General features: G+C 41.1%; 1 protein-coding gene across 5 annotated transcripts in view; it reads left to right on the top strand.

Annotated features, from left to right (window-relative positions):
- BACH2 (BACH transcriptional regulator 2) overlaps positions 1-13,328 on the top strand; it is a 396,617-nt gene that overhangs the window by 70,088 nt on the left and 313,201 nt on the right. For 2 of the 5 annotated variants that reach the window (XM_054254269.2, XM_054254270.2), the window contains exon 1: positions 3,917-4,036. The exons of 2 other annotated variants lie outside the window; for them this stretch is intronic. The gene's annotated coding sequence lies outside the window, so the exon portion shown is untranslated. Of the gene's footprint in view, positions 1-3,916; positions 4,037-4,066; positions 11,567-13,328 lie in introns of those variants that run through there. One more of the 5 variants, XM_078369818.1, reaches the window with a different exon arrangement.

The following is a 13,328-nucleotide window of genomic DNA, read 5'->3' as shown; positions in this document are numbered from 1 at the left end:
CCAAATACATAGAAGTAAATCTTATTTTGAATTACTTTTAAAAATCAGTTGAGGCTAAGCATGGTGGCTCATACCTGTAATCCCAGAATTTTGGGAGTCTGAAGCAAGAGGATTGCTTGAGTCCAAGTATTCAAGACCATCCTGGGCAACATGGCATCTCTACTAAAAAAAAAAAAAATCCAAAAAATTAGCTGGGTGTGGTGGTGTACACCTTGTACCAGGTACTTGGGAGGCTAAGGTGGGAGAATCACCTGAGCCCAGGAGGTCGAGGCTGTAGTTAGCTGAAGTTATACCACTGTACTCCAACCTAGGCAACTGCAGTGAGACCCTGTCTCAAAAAAAAAAAAAAAAAAAGTCAGCTGATACAGGCTTTACTATCTGAAAGCCCCATTCCATCTCACAAGTGCCATTGAATACATTCTATGAAACATTTCTACTTTATGGAACATTTGGTAGGCCCATTGCATATCTTTTTATTAATGTACTTAATGCTCTGTTGTAATTTGTTTTGTCTTCTCCACTATATTTGAGCCCCTTGAAAGTAAAAATTGTGTCATAGCTTTGCTTCCCCAGTGTCTGGCATTGCCATATGGTGGGTACTCAGCACATATTTATTAAGTGATATTGCATTCTTCTGCAGAAGGAAGCAAGCTTGAAAGGAACAATGAAACTTCATATTAAATATACAATCAGTGACCTTTAATTCTAGGCACAAATTTTAGCGTGAAAAAAATTTAATGGTTCTGTGAGTCCTTCATGTGATCTATCACATACAGTCATTTAAAGTTTTCTAAATTCCTTTTACAAGTATCTTCTGACTCTTACTCTTCCATGCCATCCTACTTGTCACTGCCCTCATCTGAGCCTTGTTGTTGTTCTTCTCTGTGTCCCTTGCATGGACTCAAAAAGCCTTCTCTCAGACCCCGTGCTTCAGCTTCTCCACATTGTTGCTATTGTCTCATGAAACAAAGCCAAGCAGATCCTTTGGTCTGCATTGGCTGCAGAGTAAGGTCTAAGCCTGTGCTTTCCAATATAGTAGTCACTAGCCACAGGTGGCTATTGAGCTCTTAAAATGTGGCTTGTCCAAATTGAGATGTGCTGTAAGTGTAAGATCCACACCCTGTTTCAAAGACTTGGTATGAACAAAATGTAAAATAGCTCATTAATACTTTTTATATTGATAACATGTTAAAATAATACTTTTTTCAATAATACTAAGTACATTTCTCCTGTTTTTTTTTTTTTTTACTTTTTAGATGTGGTTATTAGAAAGTTTGAAATTACAGGTTTAATTCACCTTGTGTTTCTGCTAGCCAGCACTGGTCTAAGCTGTATCATGACATCTAGAGTTTCTTATAACCTGGACTCAGTTACCTTTTTGGCCTTATCTTCCAGCCCTTCCTGTCCCTCGCAGAATTTCTCATAACCCCCAGACTCACCAGCCCTGTTTATATTTATGGGTTTTAATTTTTTTCACATTCAGTTTCTTCTATCTGAAATGTCCCTCCTTTTCTTTTTTGGCTGTCAAAAATCCTGCTCAGACTTTTAGGACTGGACTTAATTGTCCTGTGCTGATGACGTTATGCTGAATTTTTCCTCAAGCCGAATTAGCTACTCCTTCCCATGCAGTGTCTCTCAGCACCTCCATTATTGTACTTGTCTTGTTGTTCTGCCATTAGGTGCCTTCTTAAGTAGACTCCTCAAGGGAGAGGCTGCAACTTATTTCTCTGATGACCCGAGGGCAATACCTAGTGTGTAGTAACCACATAATGGATATTTGTTACATGAACTTATGAATTAATTTCATCCTGCTACACACACTGCTGTTTTTATATGCATCAGACTTTGATCATCTTAACCATTGGCCATAGAAAAAATTAGATGCTGAGGAACACCTAATAGGACTGGACCTTTCAGCCTTAACCTCAATTTCAGGTTTTGTGTTCAATAAAATGGCATTTTTTCTCACTGGGTGGCCTATGATTAAAAAATTATAAAATCCATGAATATTGTATAGACCGAAAGTATAAAAGGACAGTATAAATTACTGCTTTTTACCTATCTTGTTTATAGGGATTTCATATAAGATTTTGTTTGATTGAAGATTTCACTTCTAAACAAGTTTGGAAAGCCACCATTTTATTACGAAATTTGATTTACATTTCTATACCAAAAGTTTCATTTTGGTTTTGATGAAATGATTTCTATTATCATGTTAGTTCCCATAGGGCAAGACTTCTTAACTTTAGTTGCACAAAATTGGGAAGCTTTTCAAAAATAGTAATGCCTAGGCGCTCCACTCAGGGATCCTTGTATAATTGAGCTGGAAGAAAGGGGCCCAGGCACCAGTATTTAAGAAAAGCACAAATACCTGTAATAAAATGATTCTGCAGTGCTTAGAAAACCAGGTAGTTAACTATGAAAATACTGAAGTTTTAAATTTCTAATTTTTCTTTCTTTTTGTTAACTATATTGTCATTGTCTTTCAACTGTATTGTATTGTCTTTCTTGGGGGTAAAGCGAATGCAATCTAAAGTTTGTACTATGATTTTGAGACCCCAAACAGCATTTAATAGATGCCATCATCTGTGGACAATTTTCCTAAGGCTTCTGAAATTAAAAATTTCTTTTCTGTCACTCTCCAAAAACCTACATGCAGCAGAATTTTAATGTCCCTTATTGATAGAAATAGCTAACACAACCCCTATTTCAGATCATGGAAATGAGGACTGACAAGGGCAGTGGGTTTAAGAAGTTTACACAGGTAGTGGCCTTCCTGGCACCCTTTTTAGCCTGAATAAACAGTACTTCCCTGACAAATCCTCTGTAGCTCTGCCACGTTGATAAAATCTGACATTCTGGTTAATCACTTTTTAATGATATTCTCCTTTTGTTCTTGGTATGTTAGAAACCAGCCCCCCACCCTTTTTTTAGAGTGTGGGAAAGAATTAACTTTAATTTCCTAATTCAGTAAAATGGGCTGATAATGCAAACGTTATTCTTAGGGGGACAGGAAGAAAGAACCTGATTTCTGTATATCAAATACATCTTCATATATTTAAAAATATACAGAGTTACAAAGTACCTTCAATCCTTTAGAGGAGAAACTGGGGTAAATACTGGAGACATTGTGAAAAAATTCTATAAATTCTGATGGCAGGTTCTGTTTGATTGCTCTGTACTATTAAAAGTACAGATGTACAGCTGGGCACGGTGGCTCAAGCCTGTAATCCCAGCACTTTGGGAGGCCGAGACGGGTGGATCACAAGGTCAACAGATCGAGACCATCCTGGTCAACATGGTGAAACCCTGTCTCTACTAAAAATACAAAAAATTAGCTGGGCATGGTGGCACCTGCCTGTAATCTCAGCTACTCAGGAGTCTGAGGCAGGAGAATTGCCTGAACCCAGGAGGCGGAGGTTGCGGTGAGCTGAGATCACGCCATTGTACTCCAGCCTGGGTAACAAGAGTGAAACTCCATCTCTAAATAAATAAATAAATAAATAAATAAAAATAAAAGTGCAGATGTAAATGAGCATAAGTTTTGCAGGTTGTCAATTTGTTACAAACAGCTGCATGTTCTTATTCTTCTAAAGTGTCATCTCTTTCAATGTGGGCTCTTTGTGGGGTGGGGAAAAACGTCAGAAAAAAATACACATTTGGGATGAAATCCTTAGGGCAGAAAAAAGAATCAAAACCTATAGTTAACTTGGTTATTTGCAGTGGTGGTATGTCATCCTGTGTGAGACTGACGTCAGGCAACTTGAATGCAGAGGCAAACTTTGGGAGCGTGTGAGAGAGAGAGAGAGAGAGAGAGAGTGAGTGTGTGTGTGTGTGTGTGTGTATGTGTGTGTGTGTGTGTGTGTATCTCAAGAATGTACCTATTTTTAACATGCTGGATCAAGTGTCAGCACTCAGTAGGAGATGAGGAAGGGGTAGAGCCTGACTTGTACAGATTCCTCGGATGGTAAATGGCCCTCTGGCGTGTTTACAATACAGCTGTGCATTCTTAATGACTCTGCTGCTGCCATGTCAGGTAAAGTTTTCTTTGCACGTGATGAATGGCAGAGAATTCTTTAGCAGAGAGAACCAAAGGAGCTGGGAGGAGGAAAGGGGAAGGGAAGAGCGGAAAAGAGAGAGAAAAAGAAACACGCAGCTCCAGAGGGACATAGCCTGTGCTTTGCAGTTGCTTGTGTGGATAGAAACCAGATGGTAAGCTGGAACACCCGCTTGGCTATCTGAGGAGCCAAACATATGGTTAATGGTCGGGAGAAATAGCTTTCAGAGCCAGGGCTTTGCTGACTGCTTCATATTACAGATTGTTACAGTGTGTCATTACATTGCCAACCTAAGTGCTTAATACCCACTGCGGGCGCTGGGCATATACTTACAAGAAGGACTTTTAGCTCTTTGCTGGCTCTAAACAGAGAAGTGACATCATAGAGAGGCTGAAAATGTCTGGTGTTGGAGGTAGGGAGAGGGATAATTTTGTAGTGGAAACAACAAAACTTTTTCTTTCTTTTTTTTTTTTTCACAAGCCACGCCTTCATTCCCGTGAACTCTACTGTTCTCTGAGAACCTTCTAATACTAAATTGGCGCTCTTACCCCCCTCCCCGCCCCTCTCTCTCTCTCTCTGTCACACACACACACACACACACACACACACACACACACACACGGAAGTTCTAAAACCAAAATTCACAGCCCAGGCCTTGTCCCCCAGCTCCAGTGGATTTGACAGGCCCCATTCACCTGGAAGCCACATCATTGTACTCAGAAGCCCTGCATTTGAAGTTTCTGTTTTGGGGAGCTTTGGGCAACAGCAGGCCTATGTTATCTAAGGAACTGCTGAGCCCATTCATCTGCTTTTCACGGCCCGCTTCCTTTTATTTTTAGCCAAATCCGTCAGGCCTGACAGGCGGGTAATTCGAGCCAGAGAAAGGGCAGAGCTCCAGGTCCTTTCCACAAAGCAATTCTTCTCCTCCCTCCTGGGAGGGCTCCAGACTTGGCCTGCTTCAGGCAGATGGATTTGTTGAGTCATGTGAGATCATTTACACAAAAACATAGTGAGGCAGTGGAAATTAAAAAAAAAAGAAAGAAAGAAAAAGAGGAGGGTGGGGGAAGAGGAAAGAGGGGAAGCCAGGGGAGCGCGCACTGCCCTGCTGCTGGAGAGCATAGGAATTTTGCAGTGAGGCAGCTAGACTGAGGAATGCCTAGAGTCATTTGTATATAAGGTAATGTCTAGTTTACAGAGTGGGATGGGCCAGGCGAGGACGGCGCCTCCAGCAGCTTGCCTCTATTTTAAAAAAAACGGGGTGTTGGGAAACTTTTAAAAAAAATTTTTAGAGCAACACCCACCAAACAAAGACCACACTGTTGACAGCATTGGGTTCCAGTAGCGAGCAGTAAACTACCAAGGGGCTGGTTTACAGAAAATGAGTTTGCTCTATGATGTCATACAAGTTTGCTTTGTCCTGACGCCAGCATGACACTGAGGCAGCAGGGAAGGGAGAACAGGAAAATTGGAACCGTGCTCTTGGTTAATGGTTTCCAGAGATGATTTAGCAGGACTTGAACGGAGGGAGGAAAATATTGTGGAGAATTGCTGCAAGGTGTACCATAATTGCGGTAGGTAAAAAAAGTCATTACTATGGTTTCCTTGCTCAAGAAGAATTGAGCAACGACTTCGAAATGCCAAGTAAGGTATTATTTTTCCCTACCACAGTATTTATTTTCCTTTAGCTTATGGCACATTAAAAAAAAGCCCGACTCTTACATCATGGCAAACAGTATTAATGTGAGTGAATCAATTTTGTTTACTGTTTATACCACAAGCCTTTAAAACAGTCCATTAAAAAATTGTCACATCATTCATGAAATTCTTTTTCCCTTCAAATTAGCTTACATGCATTCACTTTGCTCAGATGGGGATTTTTCCCCCTTTTTTGCTGGAGTAAAAGAATTCATAAAAGAATAATGAGTAGGTTATTTAAATGTACGTTCTTAAATCTAATGAAAGTATGCCATGTGGATGAAAGAGAATATTTGGAAACAGGAAGAAAATCTGAACTGGGGAGCATTTCAGAATAGTCACTCTGATTATTTTCGTTATGATGCACTTCTGCAATTCTGCATTTATTTAGAACCCTATTGTGCAGCTATTTTTTTAGCCACCCTGGAATGTGGGTCAACATCAACATGGTTCCTCATATTTTGTTGGTATTTTAAAAGTTGAAACATTTCACAATTTTTTCCAGACCTAGATATGCTTAGGTTTATATAGCCAGTTTTTAGTGACCATAGAACTTCCTGCATAAACTCCTTTTGTTAATAGCCACCACTGAATTTTGATAGTAGGCACTCAGATCACACCTTGACCTGGAGTAAACATGGCACTGATGATGTTGGTGATAACAGTCTAACACTGAAGCTGCTCCACTTCTTCCCAGGCACTCTGATCATCTCACTCTGCATAAGGTACAGCTTTTACTTTGCTCAAGGAGAGAACTGGTACATTTTTATGGTTGTTAATTGTTTATATTTTGGGTACCCCAAGTTGCATGATACCACATTATTATAATGTGATTGTGAGTCGGCATGATTTTAAGTCTACCTGTATCCTTGAATGTTCCCTCCCCGTCAGGGTTTCCCAGTCTCAGCACTGTTGACATTTTGAACCAGATAATTTAGTATGGGGGCTGTCCTGTACATGATAGGATCTTCAGTAGCATCATTTGTCTCACCCACTAGATGCCAGTAGCACCCTCTACCCCCCCTCTGCCCCCGGTCATGACAACCAAAAATGTCTACAGCATTGCCAGATGTCCCCTGAGAGGCAAAATCACTCTGGCTCAGAACTTGTGCTCCACATTGCTCATACTCTGGTTTAGAAGCTCATTCTTTACATCGTGAACTGGCTGCTCAGTTACTTCTAAGATTGAATTAAAGGATATGAAATAATGTTTTAAGTGGGAATTCCAAGTTAAGTAAAGTTTTCACAGATGCAGGCAAGAGTATTCTGATTATTGTTATGCAGAACAGTCTCTCTCTTGGAATTCCGACCTTAGCAGGTGGATCCCCTCAAGACTCCCATATAGTGAGTTTCCCAGTGCTATTTCAGAGGAAATGGCCCCACCATCTGAGCCTAGGCAAGTTGACATTAGCAGAAAAGGAACTTCCCGCCAGTCACCTGAGCAGAGAGCCTAGGCCCCCAGGCTCACCGCCTGTATATCCAGCCTCAGAAAGAGGGCGAGGCAGCAGCAACAGTTCTTTCTTGGGAGCACAGCTGACCTCCTCCCCATCCTGGTGGCTGTGGTCTCAGAAGCTGAAACTCTCGTTAATAAGGAATGTGGAGCTTTACATGGCTAAGACAGGCATAAATTTCCTGTTTCTTTTGTGAGGACTAATGTCAGCTGCTGTAATGAGATCAGAGGAGACCCCAGGGTCATGTGCTGGAGCCGCTTTCTGTGGCTGTTCTCTTGGCTGCTTGCTGTCGGAGAATGCAGTGACTCCCTGCAGACCACGGTTGTGATGTGGTAAGGTGGTTATGCCCTTGTTGTATTTCTTGCCATCTTTGCTTCTCTCATTCCACTAAAACATCAGTGTGCAGTCATCTAATTCTAAATCATGGAAAAGTTAATGGAAGGCAGATTCCTTTCCACAGAACAGAGGGCAGGGTTAGTTTGGTGTAGAAAATGCAGCCTTGGGAAGGAAGGTGACCTGGTTCTTTGGGGTAACTGCCTGGACCTGCTAGTGATGGCAGAGGGTAGGTTTCTCAAACCTGGGCTACCCATAAACTCTTTCTCACCCAGTGGCACTCTGGAATGAGGATGAGTTAGTGAAAGAGTCACAGCAATTATCTTAGGCTACAAAGAACATAATTCTAGATGTAGTCTAAATGACAGCTAGAAGTGGCTACATATGGAACTTAAATATGGTAGAATTGCATTTAGGGAACCCAATTCTGGCAGAATGGTATCCTGAGCTCATGCAGCCTGGCCTACTTCTAACCATCCGCCCCAAAAGGTCCTAAGCCTGGCCTCTTTCTGATCACCCACCCCAAAAAGTCCTAAGGTATATTGGTTAAAATAACCAATATTGGTTAAATATTTTCAAGTACATACGAGCTTTAAAGCAGGACAGGGAAATGCCTAGGTGCCAGAAGACATTGATGCCACTGACCTTAGAGTGTTTCAGAGCCAGCTATAGGCTCTAGGATCTAAGGGTATGATGTTTATACTTACACAGGAATTGCTTGTGAAAGGGTGGCAAGAAGATTTTCCCCAGTCTGTCTAGGGCTTTAAGTATGTGTGTTGGGACACAAAACAGGGGAATTAAAACCCAGGATTACACTATTAGAATAGCTGTGGGGTCCATAGTTACACTACTACCTGAATGGTGTAACTTCAGCTGTTTTGGTAGAAACTGGTTTGAAAGCATTGAAAGCCCTCAGGCCATAGTGGAGGCAAACACTAGATCCCTGTGGAGAGGTTTGATAACGCAGGACATGGTACTCCCTCAAAAAGAACCAGCCACACTAAGGAGAAGCTGGTAATAAGAAATACAGAATATGGCCAGATACAGTGGCTCATCCCTGTAATCCCAGCGCTTTGAGAGGCCAACACAGGAGGATCGCTTGAGTCCAGGAGTTCGAAACCAGTCTAAGCAACATAGCAAAACTCTATCTCTACAAAAGATACAAAAAATTCACTGAGCATGGGTGACGCACACCTGTAGTCCCAGCCACTTGGGAAGCTGAGGTGGGACAATCAGTTGACCCTGGGAGGTTAAAGCTGCAGTGAGCCAAGATGGTGCCATTACACTCCAGCCTGGGCGACATAGTGAGACCCTGTCTCCGAAAGAAAAAAAAAGATACAGACTCAAAGCCCCAGAAAAGCAGAGGTTAACAGTGAACCTCTGAGAATGCTTTCCAGCAGAGCACATCAGGCCAGATAGCGTTTTCTTCTGCAGATTAATGAAAGTTTCTTCCTAAGAGGAACAGGCATATAACCCATTCTGGCTTGCTAAGCAGTTTCAGTTGTAAGCACTATCCCCAGTTAAGGTGACAATCCTACTTACAGCTTGTCCCCAAGATCTTGAGAATACTTTAATTCCTGAATTGGAAACTTTTTATTGGAGAGATAGCTGGTCCCCTTAACGCTTATTTAACAGTGCTCCCATTGCAGTGGGTCACTCTGAAGTAACCCACCAGGCTGTCTGTTAGTTTTCTTTCTCACTGAATCATAGGAAATATATTTGCCTGAATTGTACAGCAAACCCCTGCAAGGGAGAGAGAAGCCAAAATTGTTTGGAGGGCTCTGGGATTCTTTTAGCATAAAATCAAAGAAACCCAGGTAAATAAGACATGGTTAGTAAACATTTGTCCTAGATGAAGATAATTCAGCCTTCTCAATCCACAGTGAACAAATGGATCAAAAGCTGCCTGGACAGCCACTGTGTACTCCCCGTGCAGTGACGTGCACTATTGGCAAACATGAGTTGAGAATGCTAAACTTAATGCGTGATTCCTTAATTTATTAATAGGACTATGAAATCTCTTGTGTTTAATTTTTTTTTCTTCTGAAGTGCACAAAAAGCTGTTCCCACTACTAACCAAATAGTGCCTTGCTGACCTAAAAGTATGCCATGCTTCTTAAGAAAAAAAAACTCTTTAGTATTTATTCTTAATTTGGACTTCTATAAAATTTAATTTCAAAATATTGTGGTTAGGCAAGAAGTAGATCTAGATATTGACATTAAAGCATTAGAAGAGGAGAGAATGAAAGGAAAACAGGCTCAAATGGTGCCAGACTTAAGGGAGATCTTCCCAAACATTATAATTTGGCATATATCGAGTGCCTACTATATGTAAGGCAGCAGGATAGGTGCTGTGTATTTGAGTACTAGTACAAAATAGACAACCTCTTGAAATGCTCAAAACAATTAATCCTCAAAAGACTCTCAAGAGGCATAAAGAATTTCCCCCAATTTTAGGGATAAAGGAACAGAGACTGAGAGAGAGCCAGTAACTTGCCAAAAATCACATTCTGCGCAGTGGAATTCATATTCAGACTGACCTGGCCCTTACCTGTGCTTTGCCTACTCTTCTCTCAGGGCTTTCTGTGGGCCGTGAAGACCTAGCAGTACAACCCAGAGGGACCAGGAGGCAGGGAGGGAGTTTTCTCCCCTGGGGGTTTACAGGAACAAAGGATCCCCTGACTGACCTGGAAGATGTGCAGAAGAAGAGACAAACTAGTCAACCAGATCCAACTCCTACAAAATTTCCAAAGTATTAGCATGAGTTTCTACCATTGTAATAACAAATGGTTTTATGCAGTGTCTCAACTCTTGTTTCTTGAGTATCAGAAACTCTAGGTACATGGGGCTTGTTCCTGCTTTGCTGGGGCTAGAGCTGAGTGGCAGATTCCCCAAATGCTCCATTCCTCACTGTCTTCCCAGACCTGACATTTTACTCATATCATTCTTTCTTGACCCCTACGGTCATCTGAATTTGTGACCCGTGGTTTAAATAGTCACTTAGGCAAGGGAAGTAGGCCACACCAAGTAACCTCTTGGGGGCTCCTCTGTGTTGTGCCTTTAAATTGAGATGTCTTAAATCACTGGAAACTGCAATTTACATTTTACAGTGATAGCCTGATTCTAAACATTAGATATCCCGACTTATGACTTGACCAAGTGCAAGAAACCCCTAGCCTGTGTGCCAGAAGTGAGTATATGAAAGTGACGGGCACTCTACCACTTGTCACTCTTGGCCCTTTCATGGCCTGTTTCTCCTGATCTGGCTCTCAGACCGTGTGTGTGTGTGGTGTGTGTGTGACCAACAATGTGTGTCTCTTTTATAATTTATCATCTTCATGTTTCCTCTTCTTTATCACCATTGCCTATTGAACAACAACTCATATACTAGTTAAAATTTCAAACACTCATTTTTATTATTTTTGTAATTTTTATTTAAAAGTAGTAGCAAGCATTATTAAATATAAAAGTTTTTAACAAAAGTCCCTTCTGTTGTCATTTAAACAACGGATGTATCCATGCATGATTCATTTTAATTTCAGTGACTATCATTAAAACAAAAGTAAATGCACATGATTCAAAATATACTAAGATTAAATTTTCATTGTTGGTTCACAATAAAGCTAATATTTTAACTTGTTTTATGTCTTTAGTGGTTGCATTTTATTTACAAGACAAATTTGTGCTATAAATTACTGGAGATAAAACCAAATTTCTATCCAAATCTTTGAGAGTCTTATAAAGAGGGTTTTATAGCTAGAGGATAAAGCAATCAGAAATAATTTCAAATTAAGGAATTATATGACCAGTTTCATACAGGTGATATATACACAACAAGCATTATAGTAGTTCAAATGGTACAATGTTGAATGTACATATTGTCATGGTTTTTTTTTTTTTTTAATTCAGGCAGAGTCTCTCTGCCACCCAGGCTGGAGTACAGTGGTGTCATCGTAGCTCACTGTCACCTCAAACTCCCAAACTCAAGATACCCTCCCACTTCAGCCTCCCGAGTAGCTGGGACTACAGGTGTGTACCACCATGCTTGGCTATTTATTTATTTATTTAATAGAGACAGGGTCTCATTATGCCGCCCTGACTGATCTTGGCTCCTGGCCTCAAGTATATCTTCTACTTTAACCTCCCAAAGTGTTGGGATTACAGGTGTGAGCCTCTGTGCTGGCCTGATGGTTAATTTCATGTGTCAACGTGACTGGGTTAAAGAATGCCCAGATAGCTGGAAAAACATTCTTTCTGGGGGTGTCTGTGAAGTGTTTTTAATAGCATTTGAGTCTAGTAAACAATCAGGAGTAAAAGAGGTCCACTGTCACCACTATTGGTTGACATCATCCAAGTCACTGGGGGTGTGCCCCCACAGAACAAAAAGCAGAGGATGGGTTCTCCAGCTCACAGATACCAGAGCATTGCGCTTGTGGGGCTCCATAATAATATATATGACCTCATTCCCACCATACATCTCTCCTTATATATTTCTGTACATCCTATTGATTCTATTTCTCTGGACCCTGAAAAATATACATATAATGTGTGTATATAGTTCTTAAAAATAGTGAAATTTAACAACTTATTATCTTGAGCTAATAATTTTTTAAAGCCCACTATAATGCCAAATTTCTTTCTCTAACTCTTGAGAGAACATCCCCTTATCTATGGCTGATGGTCAGTCACAGCTTAATAAGATTAGTATGTTTCATTTATTGAGCATTTTCTATTTTCTTTTTGTTATTTCATTTTAGGTTTTGGGGTACATGTGAAGAACATGCAAGACAGTTGCATGGGTACACAGGTGGCAGTGTGATTCACTGCCTTCCTCCCCTTCACCTATATCTAGCATTTCTCCCCATGCTATCTCTCCCCAACTCCCCATCCCCCACTGTCCCTTCCCTCTTCCCCCAGCAGACCCCAGTGTGTAGTGTTCCCCTCCCTGCGTCGATGTGTTCTCATTGTTCAATACCCGCCTACAACTGAGAACATGCGGTATTTCATTTTCTGTTCTTGTGTCAGTTTGCTGAGAATGATGTTCTCCAGGTTCATCCATGTCCCTACAAAGGACACAAACTCGTTGCTTTTGATTGCTGCATAATATTCGATGGTGTATATGTGCCACATTTTCCCTGTCCAGTCTATCATCGATGGGCATTTGGGTTGATTCCAGGTCTTTGCTGTTGTAAACAGTGCTACAATGAACATTCGTGTGCATGTGTCCTTATAGTAGAACAATTTATAGTCCTTTGGCTATATACCCAGTAATGGGATTGCTGGGTCAAATGGAATTTCTATTTCTAGGTCCTTGAGGAATCGCCATACTGTCTTCCACAATGGTTGAACTAATTTACACTCCCACCAGCAGTGTAAAAGTGTTCCTATTTCTCCACATCCTCTCCAGCATCTGTTGCTCCAGATTTTTTAATGATTGCCATTCTAACTGGCGTGAGATGGTATCTCAATGTGGTTTTGATTTGCATTTCTCTAATGACCAGTGATGATGAGCATTTTTTCATACATTTGCTGGCCTCATATATGTCTTCTTTTGTAAAGTTTCTATTCATATCCTTTGCCCATTTTTGAATGGGCTTGTTTGTTTTGTTTTGTTTTGTTTTGGGAGGAAGGGAGAAAGTCAGGAAGGGAGGGAAGGAGGAAGGGAGGAAAGCAGGAAGGGAGGGAAGGAGGAAGGGAGGGAGGAAGGAAGGAAGGAAGGGAGGAAAGGGGGAGGGAGGGAGACAGGGAGGGAAGGGAAGGAAGGAAATCAAGCAATCAGAGAGACATTGCC

Source organism: Callithrix jacchus, chromosome 4 (assembly GCF_049354715.1).
Source record: "Callithrix jacchus isolate 240 chromosome 4, calJac240_pri, whole genome shotgun sequence".
Lineage (NCBI taxonomy): Eukaryota > Metazoa > Chordata > Mammalia > Primates > Cebidae > Callithrix > Callithrix jacchus.
This window is presented reverse-complemented; position numbering and strand designations above follow the sequence as displayed.